This window comes from Mus caroli, chromosome 10 (genome assembly GCF_900094665.2).
Source record: "Mus caroli chromosome 10, CAROLI_EIJ_v1.1, whole genome shotgun sequence".
Classification (NCBI taxonomy): domain Eukaryota; kingdom Metazoa; phylum Chordata; class Mammalia; order Rodentia; family Muridae; genus Mus; species Mus caroli.
This window is the reverse complement of record NC_034579.1, coordinates 42,497,972-42,509,018: the sequence shown is the minus strand read 5'-3', so window position 1 is coordinate 42,509,018 and position 11,047 is coordinate 42,497,972. Positions and strand designations below refer to the sequence as shown.

General features: G+C 36.2%; 1 pseudogene; it reads right to left on the bottom strand.

Annotated features, from left to right (window-relative positions):
* Positions 1-8,344: 8,344 nt before the first annotated feature.
* The window catches only part of LOC110302671, a 22,056-nt pseudogene continuing 19,353 nt past the window's right edge, over positions 8,345-11,047 (bottom strand).

Sequence of the window (11,047 nt, the reverse complement as noted above, 5' to 3'; positions counted from 1 at the left end):
CACACACACACACACACACACTACAATCATTTAAACTGACCTGAAGTACACAGTGGTTATCTTGTGAAAGTGAAATACAAGAACTCAAGAGTAATTCTCATCTGGTACCTTACAGGGAACCACACCGGACTCCCTATCTAAAACGGGCTTTCCATATGACTTAACCATTTAATCATGTTTTATCCCTGGTAATCCTGCAGGACCATATAAGAAGACATTGGGCCTGTAGGTGGCAAAGGATTTCCAGTCAGGGATGGGATTTGGTTTGCTTAGGCTTGATTAGAGCTTGTTATATTTCAAGAGTCAAAATCTGAAATTCGTTTGCAGCCAAGAAATGATCTTGATTAACTTCAGGTTGACTTGGTAAACTTTATTTAGTATCACCTCATACATCACTCCTGCCATTCAACCAACCAACCAATCAATCAACCAATAAACTATAAACAGAGTAGAACAATTATATTACTTCTGAATACTTTTTATAAAATTTTATTGAGATTAACAATAATACAGTATTCCTAAACATGATAAGAAAATATATTTGCCCCAAAAATACTAAATACTACCAAGAATGCTATGATTTGAAAATTATTGTATTAAGTAGAATGCCATCAAATTAATTCATAAAAATAGCACTAATTAAAAAAATTGTGTGTCAAACCTACGAATTCTAATTAGAATTGATTTGATTTGAATATTTTAGTGACTATTTTTTTTTCAAATGCTTTTCATGTCTTTTTTCTTCAGATAGACAACTTTTTTCCTAGAGGTTTCTCAGTGAGTTCCAGCTATCCATCTTCAATTAAAGTCCACTTCCTTCCTTTGTATAGTGTACTTTGTTTTCCAAACACATCCCCCAGCACAATTTGGTACTAAGACAAAGATTCTGACCTAGGCTGTAACTAATTTATGCCTAATATATCAGGGTACCAGAAAGGAATCCAGGCAAGTATCTACAGGTAGAGAGCGGATGGATCACTTATAAATTCTGTGCAAGATACCCCTTTCTCATCTTTTCAGCTATAAGTATGTGGTGTGTGTGTGTGTGTGTGTGTGTGTGTGTGTGTGTGTGTGTGTGTGTAGCTCTATATTGATGTACAGTATTGTCTAGGGTCTTTCTTTTTATTGTCCAAGATCTTAAGGCTTTGGCATTAAGGATATGAACCTGTGGGTAAAGGCCTGATAGTTATGATCTCTAGAGAACATCTTATGATGAGAGTGTACAAAGCCAAATAGTATATTATCTGGCTGCACACTTTGAAAGTGATGAAGCCAGGTGCTATGTACTGAACTGAGAAAATGCTTTGCTGAATATGTATTGTTAATTCTTTATGTGTTTCCAAAAACTTAGGACCAGTCATTAACACCCTGTTTGTTTTATTCTTATTCAACTTATTCTGACTTTCTAGTGCATGTCCTACTACCATCCAAGGTCAGAAAAGTATCTATTTGCAGTTCACCAGCAGCTAAAAGTCAGATTCTGGCATTTAGACTATTTTTGGCAAGAAATTAAGGGTTCTTTCCTATGCCTTCTTAAATTTCACATGCACATTACTACATACTTACAAACTCCTAATAAAGCATTAGTTAATTTTACCATGAAGCTGTGATTCAAATGAAAATGTTATTTTGTAGAACCTAGAAAGACTTTTAGATGCATATGGGTGCAGTTGACATGAATTCTATATTAATCCTCAGACTTATAAGACTAGACATTACCTAGATAGTCAGGATATTCGTAGTTTTCAGAAATGTTATTGTGCAGGACAAGTTCATGTAGAAGATATAGAATAAGTATTAGGAGATGTTACTGAAGTTTTTCCATGTTGAGAATATATATTTTCTCACATAATATATGTCCTGACTATAGACTCCTTTCCTCTCATCCTTCTACCCTTTGTCTCTAATTCGAAAATAATAAGGATTTCAAGGATGAATAATAATTGAAGATATAATATAATAGATAACAGCACAAAAGAAAGGAAAGGAAAAGAACCCAGCAGAAAGCACAAGTACTTTCTCCTTCCATCCACTTCTCACTTGATCCAATCACCAGACCCTCCCTCACCGAATTCACCCCAAGTATCTATTGTTTCCCTTTCTCAGTAAGATTTAAGAACTCTCTCCTTCTTGGTCCCTTATTCTTACGTAGCTTCTTTAGGTCTACGCTTTGTACAGTAGCATGATTATCCTGCACATTGGCTGAGACTGGTAATAGAATAGAAATCTGGGGTGGATGGAGGAGATTGGGGGCTTTCGGTGGGGTGATCCTAGCTAAGATTCCTATCAATGTCAGATATAGAGCCTGACAGCCATCTCCGGTAACCTCATGTAACCTCCTTCCAATAGAGGGATTGGGAAAGCAGCCCACCCACAAAACCTAAGACCCAAAATTTGTGCAGCCTACAAGATATACAGGGGTAAAGAGGGAGCAGAGGAGAGAATATCTAATCAATGACTGGCCCAGCCTGAAAGCCAGGCCATGAGAGGGAGCTCATCCCTGAAGCTACCAAAGATATTCTGCTATACTAGATGATAGAGACATAGTAAAAATGCCTTCAGAGAGGCTTCACTAAGCAATTGATGGAAACACGTGCAGAAACCTAAAGCCAAATATTGGGAAATCCTGTGGTAGAGGGGGGAGGAAGTATTGAAAGAATCAAGAGGTCAAGGACAACACAAGAAAACCCAGAGAATCAATTAACCTGGACCCATGGGCTCCATAGTGACTAATTAACCAGAAGTGACTGTGCCTAGGACAGACCTGGGCCCCCTGCATATATGTAACAGTTGTGTAGCTTGGTTTTCATGTGCAATTCCCTCCAGAGAAGCAGGGCTGTCTCTGACTCTGTTGGCTATCCTCGTTTGATTTCCTCTAGCTGGGCTGCATTGTCTAAGCCTCAATAGAAGATGTGCCTAGTTCTATTCCAACTTGATATGCCAAGGTTGGTTGATATCCAGGAGAGGCCTCTTCTGAGGAGATAAGGAGGAGGGACAGATGGAGGAAGAAGGTGAGAGGGAGGACTGAGAGAAGAAAAGGGAGACAAAGCTATGATTTGGATATTAATTAATTAATTAATTAAGAATAATATAAAATTTAAAAGAAGGAGCAGCCCTGATACATCATTGTGAGACAAAGAACCACCAAAGATGCCATTGAATGTTTTCTGTTGGCTATCTGCATATGGCAAGCAGATTGCCATTAAGAGTACATTGTTTCCCTAGTGGGAGTCCATTGTAGAAAAATTTCATGTTCATATATAAATGGTTATCAATTAGAGATTGCTTAAGGATAGGGGCATGTGTTCATGTCTTCTAGCTCTAGAACCACATCTGAAGCAGACTTGTGCATATTACCTTAGTCATAGGTCATGTGTTCTTTGCTACAGAAGAATTTGTTTCCTCCATCCCTTCTGTCTCTTACAGTTTATCTCTTTCATCTTTCCTGGGGTTTCTTGAGCCCAGAGGAGAGAAGTTTGAGGTAGATACCCATTTAGGGTTGAGGTTTCATAGGTCTCTCACTCTCTGCATAAAGTTGGACTGTGGGTCTCTTTGTTCCCATCTGCTGCAAAAGGAAGCTTCTCTGATGATGGCTGAAGAAGGCTCTGATCTAGAAGTATAGCAGAATGTGATCAAGTGTCATTCTACTTTTGTTGATTTTGTCTCCTTAGAATTGTAATATTTGGTTTTGTCTGAGGTCTCTGTGGTCTTTGTCTTAGGTCCTTGATCACCAAAGCAGTGTCAGTAATAGGTTCTTTCTCATGGAGTAGCCTTAAGTAAAATCTAGTATTGGTTGGTTACTCGCACAAGTTTTATGCCGCCATTGCACCAGCATATCTTTTAGGAAGGATACCACTGGAGATCAAACGTTTTGTGGCTTTTTGTGGCTGGGTTGATGTTTACATTTCTCTTTTGGTAGTCTGCAGAGTGCCTTGCTATACCAAAGACACTAAAAGTTAGGAGTGAAGGTTCTATATAGGCACCTGATTGACCTCCCCATTTTCATTGAGTTGTATCTTCAGAAATGGGGCTTTGATTTCAGTGTTTTGAGAGCAACCTATTATCATGGCAATAGCCTATATTTTGGGAAAAATTCCTATGTGATCCCTTCAGCCAACAATTCAATCAGATATAGCCCATTTTAGTTACCAGCAGCCTTATTATTTTTTACAAAAGGTAGCCAGTTTGGGTCTCTGCCTCTATTAAATTTTGTTGATTAGATTTAGATTGTCTTCATATACGTTTAGATTTTATAAAGCTGCTACTATATAAGATTTCTCATTCAGGATGATTTTTTTTTTTTAGTTCCATTCATTCACATGTAATTTTGTGGTTTCATGATTTCATTTTGTAATGGCTGAGTAATATTTTATTATATAAATGAATAATATTTTATTTATTCATTCTTCTGATGAAGAACACCCACACTGTTTCAGACTTCTGGATATTATGAACAGAGCATCAGTTAACATGTTGAACCGTTGCTAATTGACCAGGACAATGATGAAGTGACCTTTGGATATACACCCACCAGTTGTTGTGGGTGGAAGAGTCATGACTCCCAGAGGCTCATATATTTGAATGCTTAATCATGAGAAAGTGATATTACTTGAAAGAGGATTAGTCAATGTGGCCTTTTGAGAATGGTTGTGGTCTTATTGGAGGCAGTTAGTTTATCAGAGAGGGTGGATGTTGGTGTTTCAAAATTTAAGCCAATGCCAGCGTCACTCTTTCTTTATGCTCCTTGAAGATATGGATGTTGAACTCTTAACTTCTGTAGCACCATGTCTATGTTATGTGTCAAATTAGAGGCAAATGATTAACTGAAGTTTCTATTTTATATATTAAAACCCACTTGGCCACCAGGTTTTCCCAGTATCTCTCATTCCCTTCATGTTTCATGGTCTGGCTGGCATACCTCACCCATACCCTAAATTTCTTCAGCATAAATCAAGTGCTGCATTGCCCTTCCCCCAAGCTGCCTTTCCCTATGTAATCTAGCCAATTTGGTAGTCTGACTCCCTTTTGTCTAGCCTCTACTCCCTTCTCCTGTTTCCTTTATTTTCTTATGAACCGTTATCACCGGGGCCTGCTCAGAGTTATTTTCGCTATGCAATCTCTCAGATGTGCCTGCCTCCAGATATGTCTTCCCTGTCATCCACAATAAACTTTTTTCTCGGAGCTGGAGAGATGGCTCAGTGATTAAGAGCACTGACTGCTCTTCTAGAGGTTCTGAGCTCAATTCCCAGCAACCACATGATGGCTCACAACCGTCTGTAATAAGATCTGATTCCCTTTTCTGGTGTATGTCTGAAGACAGCTACAGTGTACTCATATAAATAAAAATAAAGAAATCTTTAAAAAAAAAACAAATCAAAATTTTTTTCTCCACCATACCCAGTAACCATCATATCTACCCTTTTAATTTTTTTTTTTTAATTTTTATTTTCATTCAGCCTGCTTGTGTTCTGCCATGATCCACAATATTGAGATTAGGTATGTATTAGGGTTGTTTTTGCATGGAAATTCAGAGATGCTATTGTGTGAAACTGTGAAGGTGAAGCCTGAATTGTGTTGGAAACCTCAAAATACAAGAGTTGGGAGATACCTGCCTAGAAGCACTGTTAACAGAGTATAAAAATAATCCTCTAAAAAGAGAGAAATATTTTGTGTATTTTGTAACATTGTATATTGGAAATATATGATGATATGTTTTGTTTTGTTTTTTTGTTTTCTTCTTTTGGGCTTGTTTTTTTATTTTTTAAATTTCACAAGGGACTGGCTTTAAGAGATTACCATCAGTTTCAGAAGAGACTTTGGATATTTAAACACTGTTTAGACTGTTACAGACTGTGGAGACTTTTGAAGGTTGAATGAATACAGTTTGCATTATAATATGTCTAAAACTATATGCAGGCTAGGAAGTGGAATGTGGTGGTTATAAGTAGTCCCCATAGGATCAGATCTTTGAATGTTTGGCCATTACAGAGTGTCTCTACTTAAAAAGGATTAGGAGATATGCCCTTGTTGGAGTAGCTATAGCCTCATTGGTGGAAAAGTATCACTGGAGTGCTCTCTAGGGTCCCAAAAGCTCAACTCAGGCTTTGTCACTACCTTTTCCTCCATCCTGTGGATCCAGATGTAGAACTCTCAGCTTTTGTACTACCGTATCTGCATGTGCATAGCCATACTGCCTGCCATGATAACAATGGAGTATACCTTTGAAACTATATACAAGCCCCAATTAAAAGCTTTCCTTCATAAGCGTTACCATGGCCATAGTTTCTCTTCAAAGCAATAGAACATTAACTAAGACAGTATGGCCATTTGATTTTTCTTTTGATAATTATTTGTTCATATCGGCATCACATTTTAAAAATGGGATATGTGATGTGTTCACATCTAGTTTTTTTTAGTTCTTTCTATGTTTTAAATAATAATCATCTTTTGGATGTCTATTTGGTAAAAATATTTTCCCATTCTGTAGGCTGCTATTTTATCCAAATGACAATTTCTTTCCAATGTAGAAGTTTGTCATTTTCATGAGACCCTGTTTATGAATTGTTGATTTTAGTGCCTGTGGTATGTTCCTGTGACAATCAAGGCTATTTTCTAATTTTCTTCAATAACGTTCTGTGTATCTGGTTTCATGTTGAGGTATTTAATCCATTTGTGAAAAATATATACCTTTTTTAATTTTTCTGCATACAGAATTCCAGGTTAACCAGAACCATTTGTCAAAGATGCTTTTGTATAGTGTACATTTATGGCTTATTTATCAAAAGAATCTATAGATGTATGGAGTTATGTCTAGATCACATATTCAATTGCATTGACATGTTGATGGTTGTCCCAATATCATACTATTTATTATTGCTTTTTAGTATAACTTGAAACTGGGAACGGTGATAACTCTACCATATCTTTTATTAGTTCAGGTTATTTTGAGCACCTTGAGTATTTTATGTTTCCATATGCAGCTGAAAATTGTCTTTCAAGTATGTGAAGAATTGTGCTGTTATTTTGATGGGGATTGTATTGAATATGTGCATTGCTTTCATTATGATAGCTATTTCTACTATATTAAGCCTATTGTTTTATTACAGTGGAAGATCTTTCTGATTTCAACTTCAATCTCTTTTTTTTCCTAATGCCTTAGTGTTTTTAATCATGTAACTCTTTCCCTTGCTTGGTTTGCATTATCCAAAGGTACTCCATATCATTTTAGGCCACTGTGAAAGGTGAGGATATGCTGATTTCTTTCTCAAATTATTTGAAATATGTATATAGGATGGCTACTAATTTTTGAATTTATTATATATTCAGATAATTTTTTGAAAGTCTTTTTCAGTCTAAGGTGATGTCAGTAGATGTTTCAGATTTACATGCATGCTACCATTTCATTTGCAAAAACTTTTTGATTTTTTTATTTTCAGTTTGTTCAGTTACTCTATCTCAGTTGTCCTACTGCTCTAGCTAAGTCTTTAATTACTATATTGAATTGTGATGAAGAAAATGGACAACTTTGTCTTGTTTCCTATTTTAGAGGAATTACTTGGAGATTCTTTCAAGTTGCCATTGCATACATATTTATTGTAAATTCCCTTTACTATGGAGAGATATATCTGATGTATCCAGGACATTTATCATGAAGGGGTGTTGGATTTTATCAAAGGCCTCATCAACATATAATAATATAATCAAATGTTTTAGTGTCTCAGTTTGTTTATTTGGAAAATTACATTAATGAATTATTTATGTTGAATTATCCATGTACCTCTGTGTCAAAGCCTCTTGATCACCGTAGTTGATTATTTAAAATGTATTTTTGGATTCTGTATGAGTGTTTCTTTTATGGACTGAGATGCTCTTGTGTTTAGTATATTAGTTGTTAAAAATCATAATTTCCTCTTGGTGAATTTTTTCTTGATGAGTGTGTTGTATTCTCCCTTGTTTCTCTTATTGACTTTATTTAGTCTTAAGTCTATTCATTTAGTAATTAAAATCACCACATAGCTTGCTTCTTCAGTCCATTTGACAGGAAGTTTCTTTTTTATTATTCTTTATTTTTTATTATTCTTTTTCTCTGAAGTGATGTGTATAATGTTAAGATTTTTTTTCTTGACTAAATCACAATCTGATTTCACATCTATTTAGTGAATCTGCGTGTTTCTGTTGGGGAATTTAGACCACTGACATAGAGGGATATCAGTGAGCACTGTTTATTGTTTTCTGTTATGTTATTGTTGTTGTTGTTGTGTGTGTGTGTGTTTTCTTTTTTCAATTTATCAAGTTGAGACTGTTTATTAACTGAGCAGATTACAAAAATAGCATGGGCAACACCTTAATTCATCTATCTAATAAGCCTGTTTATCTGGTCTTCCTTGTTGTCATTATCTCTACCTTCTAAAAGTGAGTTGTCTTTTTCTTCATTCCACATCATAGAGAAGATAATTTGAAGGAATGCAGGAAGTTATTTGCTTCCTTGAATAGCTTCTCAACTGTATAGATCTCACAAATTAGATCCTCCATGCAGATGATGCTGAATTTACCAATAGATGGAGCAATCAACAAACTAACTGTCAAGGCAATTCATTTCTTAATGTGTTTGCCATAGTCTCATTAGTAGATGAGCTCATTTACTGACTTCAGCTTGGAGTGCCTCCATGGAATGTATGGTTCAACAACACTCAGCATGTTAACTGAAGGCTTGTTGAGCCTAACAAAGGTACCATTGAAATTCTGTTGAAGACAAAGAAGGTGCAATACCTTGCAGACTTTTGTGGTTACGCCAGTGATAACTTGGATTTTGATGGCAAATGCCAATTTTGGTTCTGCAGGCACATAGAATTTTCCAGGTTTCCTTTCCATTATTGTCATCCAAATCGCAATACAGTATTCCTTATGATAGTGCTTTGCATTCTCATAGATGAGCTTTCTCCCTGCTTTTCTCAGTGTCTTCAAGGCAATGTGCTTCAGCAGGTGCTTCACCTTCAACTCTGCAAAATTCCCTTGCTATTTCTTAAGGGTTTCTTGCACAGCAGAAACCTTTTTCTTCGCTGGCAAGCTTTCATCCAGAAAAAGAAAGTGCTGTTTTTGTTTTTGTTGTTGTTGTTGTTGTGTGTACACATTTATGCTCGAATGTATTTCCTCTCTTTTGACTAGATTCTCTACAATATTTTATCTTTCGATTCTCAATGATAGTACATTTAGGACGAGTGTCTACACATTGCGTGATAATTATACTTTTTCTACCCTATATCTATTTCAGAGTTTGAGCCTGAAATCTGCTAAAATGCTGAAGTCAATAAAAAAATAATTTTACTACAAAAAATATTCTCATAGTGTTACTGGAAGAATTTAAATGTAGTGTTCCCAGTCTTTCTGAGGTGAAGAGATAACTTACAAAGTGAGAAATTTTGAAAGATAAAAGAAGACGAATTTTTAATGGGAATTATTCTCATATTTTATATAATTATGACATGCTCACTCTCATTCATTCTCACCTCCTTGTTTACAACAATTTAGATTTCAGTATTGTTCCTTGTTTTGTTTTGTTTTGTTTTGTTTTGTTTTTCTTTGTTTTTCTGTTTGTTTGTTTGTTGGTTGGTTTTTTCAAGACAGGGTTTCTCTGTATAGCCCTGGCTGTCCTGGAACTCACTCTGTAAACCAGGCTGGCCTTGAACTCAGAAATCCGCCTGCCTCTGCATCCCAAGTGCTGGGATTAAAGGTGTGTGCCACCACACCCGACTTCAGTCTTTAATGGCATCTAAATTAGCATATTAGTAAATCATGCTGAGAAGCAAACTTATGAAAAACTGTATTAATCAGGGTTTTTGAACTAGCAGAACTTCAGCTCCTTGGGTACTTTCTCTAGTTCCCCCATTGGGGGGTCCCCCATTGGTGTTCCATCCAATAGATGATTGTGAGCATCCACTTCTGTATTTGTCAGGTAGCGTCTGCAACCCTATAGGTGGAACAACAATATGAACTAACCAGTACCCCCAGAGCTCTTGTCTCTAGCTGCATATGTAGCAGAAGATGGCATAGTCAGCCACCACTGGGAGGAGAGGCCCTTGGTCTTGTGAAGATTATATGTCCCAGCACAGGGGAATGCCAGGGCCAGGAAGTGTGATTGGGTGGGTTGGGGAGCAGAGCAGGGGGTGGGTGTATAGGGGACTTTAAGAAAAGCATTTGAAATATAAATGAAGAAAAAAATCTAAAAAATACCTGTTTTTGAAAAAAATGTTTTAAATAAACACTTGAGTTAAAAAAATGAAATCGCAGAACTTATAGAATATATATTATATATGCAATATAGTATTATATATTATGCTATACAAATAATATATATATATATGTGTATATATATATATATACATATATATATGTGTGTGTGTGTGATTTACAAGAATAACTAAAAGGTTTTGTTCCAACTATTCCAACATTGGGGGGGTGTTATAAACAGAAAGTTAGAAAGTTCAGTAAATCACAAGTTGTTCAGTCCACAGGGTGGATGAATCAGCTGGTCTTCAGTAGATGCTGAAGAAGATGAAGAAGTAGATTCTATGTCAGTGAACAAATGATATTTTTATAAAGGGAGACTGAGCAGTCAAAAATCAAAAGGTTCCTTCTTTCATATCCTAGGTGGCTCCTAGATTATCAATGTGTCTTCATGACTTGACATCCAAATCATACAACTGTGTTTTTCCAACTAAAGATCCAGATCAATGCTACATGTCTTCTTATCTAAAAGGGTCTGGACTAGAAGTGGATTCACCCTCTTTAAATCAACAAACAAAAATAATCTGTCACAGACATGTTTTCCATTATTAGACAGATTTATCTCTTTTGGGGATTCTATTTGAATTCATGTTATATGGAAGAGGGAAATTGTAATTGGAATGTCTATGTTCCCTGTGATGGTTTGTATATCCTTGGACCAGGGAATGGCACCATCTGAAGGTGTGGCCTTGTTGGAATAGGTGTGACCTGGTTGGAATGGGTGTGTCACTGTGGGTGTGGGTATAAGATCCTCACCCTAGTT